We start from the raw sequence: 10,870 nt of genomic DNA, 5'->3' as shown, positions 1-10,870 counted from the left end.
ATTCCAACAGCTTGAATTTCTTATCTGTATTCTAAACAACTGAACTACACTGTAAGATAAGTATATTCAGGAGATTCTACAAGAGTCAAAATATCTTTTCACTTATCAGTACATTGGTAGTTACCAGTAATTTTTTTTGGTATACATCATGTAAGGCTATTGCTAAATTGTTTTAAATGGCAAAACATCCTTTCCATATTTTCTTATTCTTCTATTCTTTTCTTATTATTCAAATTATTTTCTGAATGAGATGGTTAAAGCTGAAAAATTCATTAATTTAATGTATACTTCATTTTAGTAAAGAGCTACTGCTCAGAATACCAACTCAAAATCACCATCAACTATCATAGCAATATAACTAAACATTCTGCTTAAAAAAGTACTGTTTTTAGACTGGAAGAAAATATTTGATAGCTCCTCTCCTGCAGAGGATTAATACCTACAATACATAAAGAACTCAAAAAACTGTATATAAAAAAATCAAATGAATTATACATATACTTCTCAAAAGAAAAAATACAATGGCCAACAAATATATGTTCAACATCTTTAGTGATTAGGGAAATGCAAATCAAAATTACATTGAATTTCATCTCATATCAGTCAGAATGGCAGTCATCAAGAATACACATAATAATAAATGCTGGAGAGGATATGGAGGAAGAGGAACACTTTTACATTATTGGTGTAGAAAAGTACAACCACTATGGAAACCAATATGGCAGGTCCTCAAAAGACTAGGCATGGAACTATCATACGACCTAGCTATACCACTCCTCAGTATTTATCCTAAATAATTAAAGTCATCACACTACAGTGATACTTGCATACCTATGGTTATAGGATCACAATTCACAATAGCCAAACTATGGAACCAAGCCTAGGTGTCCATTAACAGATGAATGGATAAAGAAAATGTGGTATATATACACAATGGAATTTTATTCAGCCATAAATAAAGATGAAGTTATGTCATTTGCAGGAAAATGAATGGAACTAGAGACCATTATGGTAAGTGAAATGTCAAACTCAGAAGGTCAAGGGTTGTATGTTTTCTCTCCTATGTGGAAGTTAGAGAGGAAAAAGGAAAAGAAAGGTGTGAGTTTTTGGGGGTAGAAATCTCATGAAAATCAAAAGACAGTAAAGTAGAGGAAAGTGACCAGAGGGAGAGAGGTGGGGAAGAAGGGGGTTAGTGCTGGGAAGTGATATTGACTGAATTGTTATGTACATGTATGTATGTGTAACAACAAATCTGTCATTATATACAATTATAAAGCACCAATAAAATATGTGGAAAAATACTTTTCTTAAACTGGTATTATTACATAATGATAGTGTTGGAAGGATTTTTAAAATGGACATTTAAGAAGAGTCATACTCATCACCTCATAGGTCTTTCACATCATGTTTCTAGTAGAGCCTGAGGAAGTGCTGTCTCTCAGAAATGAAGATGACATCATTAAATCAACTTCATTACTTGGGTTATTTCCTAGAGGCATTATGAAAGATACGAAAGTTTAAAAGCTAGCACAATCTTGGCATACATATAGCCATTAATATGATCACCTCAAGAGGCCTTTGAGATATGGCCAAAAGGCTATATCTGATTATTGTGTTTTATTCTGATATTATACTCTAAAAGCAGTGTTGAAACATAGTGGGATAATACCAGTCCCATCTATGTGAATTGATTTCCCAAGTATTTATTGAGGCTTTCTTTGTGCCAGCAATATAAGGATGAAAAAGACAGAGGAGGAGGGCTTCTGGTCTCAGTGTGGAGGTTTGAAGTATGAATAGACACCGGCAAGGGTGAGAGGCAGTATTCTAAGCATGTATAAATACAAAAGTCAAAATAAAAGTGGGAATATTTCTCATCTGCTGGAGCATAGAATTAAAGGAAGAGGATGGAAATGAGACTGAAGAATTTGGCAGGATCGTGGAGATGGTGTCTCTGTGGGGAAGCTCAGGACAGCTGGCAGCATTGGTAGATGAGCAGCAGCTGCAATAGGGGTCATTAGGAGGCCATTAGAAGGTCCCCCAGAGCCATTGGCTGAAGACCCTGAGGAAGGTGAGACTGAGTGATTCTGAGGAGCTGCATTAACCCTGTCCAAAAGAGTTGGATGTTCATATGGGATAACATGACATCTGGTCTGACCTTGAATCTTTAAAAAGTAATCAATTCCCAGTGTAGATCTAACTCTGAATGGCAAAACTTTATAGGACAATTTAGGATTATAAACTTAGCTCTAGAAGACAAGATTTCTTCTACAAGTACAAAGCACAAGTAAAGATTTTTAAATTGTAAACATTTTAAAATTTAAATTGTCAAGCATTGATTTTAAGAGCCTACTGTTCATCAAAAGACTTCATAGAGAAATAAAAAAGACAAAATACAAATTGGGAGAAAATATTTGCTACACATATAACTGATAAAGATAGTTGGGCTATATAAGAAATTATTACAAATCAGTAAGAAAAGGACTATCAATCAATCCAGTAGAAAATGGGCAAATGATATAAAAATATTTCACAGAAGATAAATGGCCTGTGAATGTTTTAAAATGCTCAAACTGAACTAAAATCTGAAAACCATTAAGTATAATACACTATGTAATACTATAAAAAAGACAATGACCATATGGTCATCCCAAAAGGCACAGAAAAAGCATTTGACAAAATTCAACACTTTTCAAGACAAAAAAATTTTCAATAAATTAGAATTAATAGGGAAATTCCAGAATCTAATTAGGGGTATCTAGGGAAAAACCCAGTTGTCATCATACTTAATGGTGACACACTGAATGCTTTCTTCTTACCAGGAATAAGACAAGGATTTCTACACTTGTTGTTCTCTTTAGGGTTGTATTGAATCCTTTTGCCAGGGCAACTAGGCAAGAAAAAAACAAAAGATATCCAGATTCTAAAGGAGGAAGTAAAATTATCTCTATTTGTAGATTACATAATCTTGTATTTAGAAAACACCAAGAATTCCACTAAAAACAAAACAAGACATCTATTAGGACTAATAATTGAGTTCAGCTGAGTTGTAGGACACAAGATCAATTTACTAAAAATCAGTTGTCATTCTGCACAGTAACAATCAAAAAGCAAAATAAAACCAAGAAAACAATGTCATTTATAATAGCAACTAAAAGAATAAAATATTTAAGAATAAATTTATAGAAATCTGAAATTTATGCCCTGAAAATTGCAAAACCTTTTTGAAGGAAATTAAAAGAAACCCAAATAAATGGAAGGATATTCTGTGTTCTCAAGTTGGAAGACAGAATTGTAAGATGGCAGGCAGTACTCTACAAATTGATCTATAGATTTAATGTAATCCCTATCAAAATCCCAGCTGTCTTTAGAGAAATTGACAGATTGAACCTAAAGTTTATATGGAAATCAAAGGGACCCTGGATAGACAAAACAGTCTTGTAAAAGAAGTTGGAGAACTCCCACTTTCCAATTACAACTTATTTCAGTGCTGCAGTAATGATGAAACTCTGGTACTGTCATAGTGAGAGGCACACGTGCAGATCATTGGAATAGAATGAAGAGTTCAGTACTTCACATTTGGGGTCAATTGATTCTTGACAAGGCTGCCAAGACAATTCAATGAAGAAAAAGTCTTTTTCAAGAAAAGTTGCTGGAGCTGGGCACGGTGGCGCACACCTGTAATCCCAGTGGTTTAGGAGGCTGAGACATGAGGATTGCAAGTTCAAAGACAACCTTAGCAACTTAGTAAGGCCCTAAGAAGCTTACTGAGACCCTATTTCAAAATAAAAAATGAAGAAAAGGGGTGGAGATGTAGCTCAGCAGTTTAGTGCCTGCCACAGGGTGCAATACACAGTACAAAAAAAGAAAGAATAAAAGTAAAGGTGCTGGGACAACTGCATATCCATATGCAAAACAGTGAAATCAGACCTCTGCCTTACACCACCACACAATAATTAACTCAGAATGGATCATCTAATGTGAAAGCCAAAAGTGTAAAACTCTTAGAAGAAAATAGGCATAAGTCTTCATGACCTTGAACTAGGCAGTGATTTCTTTGATGTGATACAAAAGCATATGCAACAGAGTAAAAAACATTAATTGGACATCCTCAAAATTTAGAACTTTTGTGTTTCAAAGGAAACCATTAGGAAAGTGAAAAGACAACCGAACAAATGGTAGAAAATGTTTGCAAATTCCATATCTGATAAAAAACTTGTATGCAGAATATGTAACAAAACCCAATTTAAAAATGAGCAAAGGATCAGAATAAATATTCCTCCAAAGAAGACACACAAATGACCGATATACAAATGAAAAGATGCCCAGTATCACCAGCCACCAGGGAAATGCAAATAAAGACCACTGAAATACTATTTCACATCTATGAGGATGACAATCATCGAAAGATAGACAATAAGTCAGTGAAGATGTGGTGAAATGGAGACCTTCAAACATTATGCATGTAAACTTTGCAAAACAATGTGGCAGTTTCCTTAAAATGTTAAACATAGATTTACCATAAGACTTAGCAATTCCCCTCCTAAAGAGATGCCTAAGAAATAAAATATACGTCCATGAATGTTGATAACAGCATTATTTGTAAGTCCGAAGATGGAAACAACTAAGATGACCATCAGCAGATGAATGGACAAATAAAATGTGGAATATCCATAAAATGGAAAATTGCATATTCAGCAATAAAAAGGAATAAATTATTGATACAAACTACAAACATGAATAAACCTTAAAAGCATAATGCTAAATGGTAGAAGCCAGTCACATAGGACTTCATATTGTATGATTCCATTTATAGAAAACACCCAGAGTACATAATCTATTGAAAAATAAAGTCATCAGGGCTGAGGAATTTTGGGCTGGGAGAGTGGGGTAAGAATTGATACTAAGGGGTACAGTATGTCTTTGTGGGGGGTGATGAAAATATTTTAAAATTGATTATCGTGATTTCAAAAACCTATCCATGAAATACATGAAGATCTTCTCTCAGCATGAAGCTAGGGAGAGATAGGCCTGGTACTGGGAACTGTCCATGCTCTCCCACAGCCAAAGATTGCCCAATGCACGTGACCTTTCCCTCTGCTCTGCTAGGAAGGTTCCTCATAGTAGCTCTGAATATGGGTTTAACATGTTAGGAACTGAACAGCCCAACTTTAACCTTTTTTGGAGAAGAACATTCTACAGAATCTCTTTGATGTTTCCCAATATAGATAAAGCCAGGTGCAGGCTCCATTTTGTCTAGAAGCTTGATCTGTTTGATCAGCTTGCCCGTCCTGCCCCAGCTTTTGAAATCACTTTCTGTGTTCTGTCATTTTTTTGCTGTTTTATTTATCTTAGCTTTTATTTCTCAGCCAGCCCATTCCACCAAGGGGAACCCCATTCCCACTGCCCGGATGGGATGGGATGTGGGCAGGAGGTGATGGTTGCATAACTCTGCATAAACTAAAAATAATTGAATTGTGTACTTTAAATGAGTGCAATGTAAGGTATGTGAATTTACTAGGAAACTTGTTATAAAAATTAAAAAGCAGTCAATCTCATTCAACACTGGATGGATGAAAATTAAGTCACAATGATATTATTTTATTGTAGACAGTTGGGAAAAGTTTAAATTTTGGAAAACATCTAGTATTATTGAGGAGACTCGGGTGACTGTGCCTCACCCCCCCTACCAGGAGACCAACTGCTTATGTCACATGTCGTGTTTTCTCTATAACAGTTACTATCCAAGCTCAAAAGTTCAAAGCTACCTTCCCTCTGCCTAGGTAACTAAGTGGGTTATCTCAACTATCATATCTTAGCCTAAGCTTTCATCAGTTGCCAAACAGGTATCTTTCTAAAGTTTGTTGGGAAGGTTAAATGAGAAGGTGTATGAAACATGCTCAGAATAGCACCTGGCACTAGAAAATGCTCAGGAAATGGTGACAGTTTCATGAGCATTCCTTGACATTCCTTGTCAGCTTTTTCACTGCTGTGATGAAAGGACCTAACCAGCACAATTGTAGAGGAGAAGTTTATTTAAGGGCTCACAGTTTCAGAGATCTCCATCCATAGATAGGCGGCTGCCTACCTTGGGGCTCAAGGTGAGGCAGAACATCATGGCGGAAGAGTGTGGCAGAGGGAAGCAGCTCACATGATGATCAGAAGCAGAGACAAAGAGAGAGAGAGAGAGAGAGAGAGAGAGAGAGAGAGAGAGAGAGAGAGAGAGAGAGAGAGAGGAGAGAGAGACTGACTCTACTCTCCAGATACAAAATATATATCCCACAGCCATACTCCCAATGAGCCACTTCCTCCAGCCACACCCTACCTGCCTTCAGTTACCACCCAGGTAATCCCATTGGGGATTAATTCACTGGTTAGGTTAAGGTTATAACTGAATTATTTCTCTTCCAAACCTTCTTGCATTGTCTCACACGTGAGCTTTTGGGGACACCTCACATCCAAACCATAACACATCCCAAGTTCCTAACCTATATTCCTGAGAACGGTACCTCTCCATTTTCCCCATGATTGTTCTCTGGTCTCTTCAGGGCCCTGATTTTACAGAGTACATAATGATTTGTCCATAGAAGTTTTCCTATACTATTGTGTGCTGTATGTGAGAAGCAGATAACTTGCCTTTTTTTTTTTTTTTTTTTGGTTCATCATTCTTGGAAGTACTGCAATAGCAGGTCAACGCGTGGAGTGGAAGGAGCAAGCTCCTATTCCATCTTCCTGCTCCAAAACTCCGTTTAATATATTGTCCTTGGATAAAGGATGTATCAGATATTAAACTGACAAGAATAGACACTACACTCAATCTTAGCCAAAAGGCTGAGAAGTGATATAACTTGCCTTTTGAGGTTAGAGGCTTCCAGATAGAGAGAAGGCACACTTGATCAGTATATACAAGCAACATAAGGAGCCCTTCTTTGCACCTGATTGAGATGGCTAGACCCTGGACTCGGAGCAGATGCCTAACAGGATGAGCCATGGAGGGAGGTGGTGATTAGTGTGTTTCACGTGGGAGGAATGGGAATTATTTCAGCTAGGAGGTGGAGTGTAGTTGATGGTTTCCAAAAATGGCTGCATTGTTATTTCACATCCCATAAGCATTTGCAATGTGTCTCTGATACTTTTCTCTTTAAGAGATGGAGTCTATTTTCTCTCTCCTTGAATCTGGGCTAGCTTTGTGAGTTGCTCAGATGAATAAAATGTGGTATAAGTAATGTAGGTCTGACAGCCTCTATATAAAAAGTTTTAAAGCTCTGTTTTTACACTCTGCAAATGCTTCTTCTAAGAATTCTTCCTTGAGACCACAAAACTGTAAGAAAGCCCAGGCTGGCTATTTGGGGTAGTCACACATTTAAGATCAATGTGCCATGGCTGACAGCCCTAGCCAATCTGCCACTCAGGTGCAGCCACATGAGTGATGCCAAGAAAGATCAACAGAAGAATCACAAGGCAATCCGTGCAATTGTGAGCAAAAAATAAACTACTGAACTATTAATCATATAAATGAATGCCTTAGTAATCTGGTTCCAATCTTCCATTACAGCTCAACTTCTCACTCTGTTCTTGAATTTACATCAAAAAGTATTAAGAAAACTATTAAGATCATAATTTTGTTCATAGAGTTTTATACAAGTCATTCTAAATTTGCAAAGTTGTGATAAATCTATAATATTTATAGTAAATTTTAAAATGGGAGTAATTAATTTACTAAAACTAAATTCAAACCTAGATTTAAATTTTAAGTGCTAATAGGAAATATGTGACATGGGAATTCAAGCAGCTGAATGAATATTTTTATGATCCAGCAATTGTTGCTGCAGCATTCAGCACATGAGAGTCAAAGTGTGAGTTTTGCAAAAAAGACTTTGAACATGTGTCTTTACTCTAGTCAGTTTGATTAAACAAATTCACAAGATAAATTATTCCCACTGAGTGAATCAGGAAACAGAAACAAAAGACTGAAGGCATTATGGCAGATTAGTCACCAGGAAGCATCTGGAAATGGAATCTTGGTGACAATTTTTAATTTGGTTATTTCTTTCTGGACATTTGCTTATAAACTAAAAATTTTAAACCCCCAGTGGAAAGAATCCAGAGGCTTCTAATTTGGAATAAACAACAATATAATGAAATTTTGCAGGCTTTTAAAGATCAACAAAAGATTGGCTGGCTTTGCAGTTGGAAAACATGCTTAAATGTAGAAGGGGTCTTTCCAGAATTGAAAGACAATGGGGTGGAACAGCTGGCTAAGGAAGCACTCAAAACCCACCTGTCCTATGTCTTCCTGATTTGGGGAATGGATGGAGGATTGCAAAGCTTACTTTTGCTGAAGGAAAGAAAAAGTTGTCCCTGCTTACGATTCTGGTGATGTCTGAAGTCTCAGGAAAACCCTTACACAAGATCTTAAGGTTTTAGGTGGTAAAAAATGTTTTTGATCTTCCTTATTCTTCTTAGTTATATATATATATATATATATATATATATATATATATATTTGTATATTTGTCAACAAGCAAAATAATTATATATATATATATGTTTATATATATTTGTATATTTGTCAGCAAGCAAAAGAATTATATAAATAAATTATATAAAATGTATTTTATGTAAATATATATTTTATATAAATAAATATATAAATGTTTTATAATAACATAATATATAAATATATATTACTAAGAATATATATGTATATATGATATATATATAATATATCATATATACATCTGACATAGTAACCTATAACATATATATTAGTAATATATATACTATATATATTCATATATATATATATATATATGGTATTACTATATGTAGTATAATATGTATATTACTATATGTATGTACATAGCTATCTTCTTTTGTATTATCAGGCCCCTAAAAATTTTATTTTTTTATATTGAGAAGTTGGACTTTTCTGTTGTCACAATTATGCTTTGACTACCATTATGCTTTTTCCTACCATGATGAACCCTGCTAGGTAGTTATACAGGGCCTGACACCAGTTCCTCACAGGAAAGTCTGACCCTTGGTGCCTGCCTGACTGGCTTGCAGACCCTTTAGACCATTTGCTCTTTGGTTAGAATGGTTACTGTGTCAAGGAAATTTAATCTTTAGCTTTTTAAAAACCAGAACCCTACTTTCTTCATTTTTACTCCATACTTTTTTTAAAATCATTTAATCTCAGGACAATCTCATTTTCCAGATGAATTTGTATAAATTCATAAATTTTGTCATTTACTTACATGCTAAAATCTGGATGAAAAGTTCTGCTAATAAATAAATTGCATGAATAGCATTGTTACTTACAAATGCGTGCGTTTTGTTTTTGTTTTTTTAATATTTTTTTTAGTTGTAGTTGGACACGATGGACACGATACCTTCATTCTATTTATTTATTTATTTTAAACAATTAAAAAAAAATTTTAAGTGTAGATGGACACAATACAATGCCTTTTTTTTTTTTTAATGTGGTGCTGAGGATCAAACCCAGCACCTCGTACATGCTAGGCAAGTGCTCTACTCCTGAGCCACAACCCCAGCCCCCTTTTTATTTCCTTTAAACAAAACTATTTAGATTTTGGATGGGCATTATTTTCACAATTAAACATCAGACTCTAGTTTTGAGATAGATGTAAACATTTTTTCCTGGTTGTTTAAAATGAAAACACATTTTGCTTTTTTATTGGCACAGAAACAAATACTCACAGTATATTTTCGAAATCCTTTAGACCTTTAGAAGGGGCACACTGCTGACTTCACTACCAGAATCCCATCCATCCACGGTTTTATAAGAATGTAAACAATCTGTTTTACATCATACCTTTTTGCACATAGGCCTGGTTATTCCCAAGACCATTGTGATCTTGGGTGTTGCAGTTTGGTTCAGCTAGTCTTACAATTTTCTGTGATTTGGAGCTTCCTATCCCTAGCTGAGACCTGTGGCTTCTAAGCCACAGCAGTAGAAGTCTAGCCTTGCTGTAAAACATGGATGAATAAGAAAATCAGCAGTCTGATGGGCAGAACCAAGGATGGAAATTAGAGTACTGGAATATTAAGCTCAAAATATACAGCTGGGCAAACCACATATGCTGAGAATCCAGTTTACCAGGCAGAATGCTCTTCTTAGTTGAAACTGGAGTGGCTCTTTTCACTTCTTTCTTCCATCTTCCTTCTCACTATCTCCCTCTTCAAACTTACAGTTCTGTAGAGTGTTTTTACCTCTCGGCTCTATGGCCTTATTGGATACTCCAGCTTTTCTTCAATTCTTCCCCTCCCCACTGCATCAGCCTAACTCCACAGGGAAAGCTGTACCCAATACAGATCCACTGCACCTTTGGGTGTTTCTTCAGCCACTGCAAAGAACAGTAGCAAGAGAGGCCTCCCTGGCATCCTAGGAGGACAGTTACCAATGGGACCTGGACCAAAATGTACCAGGATCCTCCCTTCAGTACCTTTAGCTCTTTTAATTTCTAGATTATTAGTTGGTCATTCATGTCAGAGACTCTTATTTTTCATAGTTTGAATTAGCTGTTAGTTTCCTGTAGACAGAAAACATGTTTAACCCAACGTGTTCCCCAAAGGGCTTGGCACATTGATCCTAATTCCAAGAAGTCCTGACTTAATAGGATCCAGAGCTTCCTGCAAAAAGATTACAATTTAAAGTGAACAGGGGAAAATTCTGACATACAAAATTGTGCGTGCATGTGGGTGTGTGTGTGTGTGTGTGTGTGTGTGTGTGTGAGAGAGAGAGAGAGAGAGAGAGAGAGAGAAATCCAACTACCCAGGAAGCTGGCTCCTCTTCACCCTGACTGTGGCTTAGACAACCTGAAGTGCTTATTGACACTGTAAATGTTCC

The 10,870-nt window shown here is 35.9% G+C and overlaps 1 non-coding gene across 1 annotated transcript; it reads right to left on the bottom strand.

Moving 5' to 3' along the window:
• Window positions 1–6,649: 6,649 nt before the first annotated feature.
• Window positions 6,650–6,840, bottom strand: LOC124076637 (U2 spliceosomal RNA). Its single transcript, XR_006846406.1, has one exon. It is a non-coding gene; the product is annotated as a U2 spliceosomal RNA (small nuclear RNA).
• Window positions 6,841–10,870: the final 4,030 nt, after the last annotated feature.

Source organism: Marmota monax, unplaced genomic scaffold, assembly GCF_021218885.2.
Source record: "Marmota monax isolate L192 unplaced genomic scaffold, Marmota_monax_Labrador192_F-V1.1 WCK01_AAM20220418_F8-fsc00365, whole genome shotgun sequence".
Taxonomy (NCBI): Eukaryota; Metazoa; Chordata; class Mammalia; order Rodentia; family Sciuridae; genus Marmota; species Marmota monax.
The sequence above is the reverse complement of the archived record's forward strand: the minus strand, read 5'-3'. Positions and strand labels throughout refer to the sequence as shown.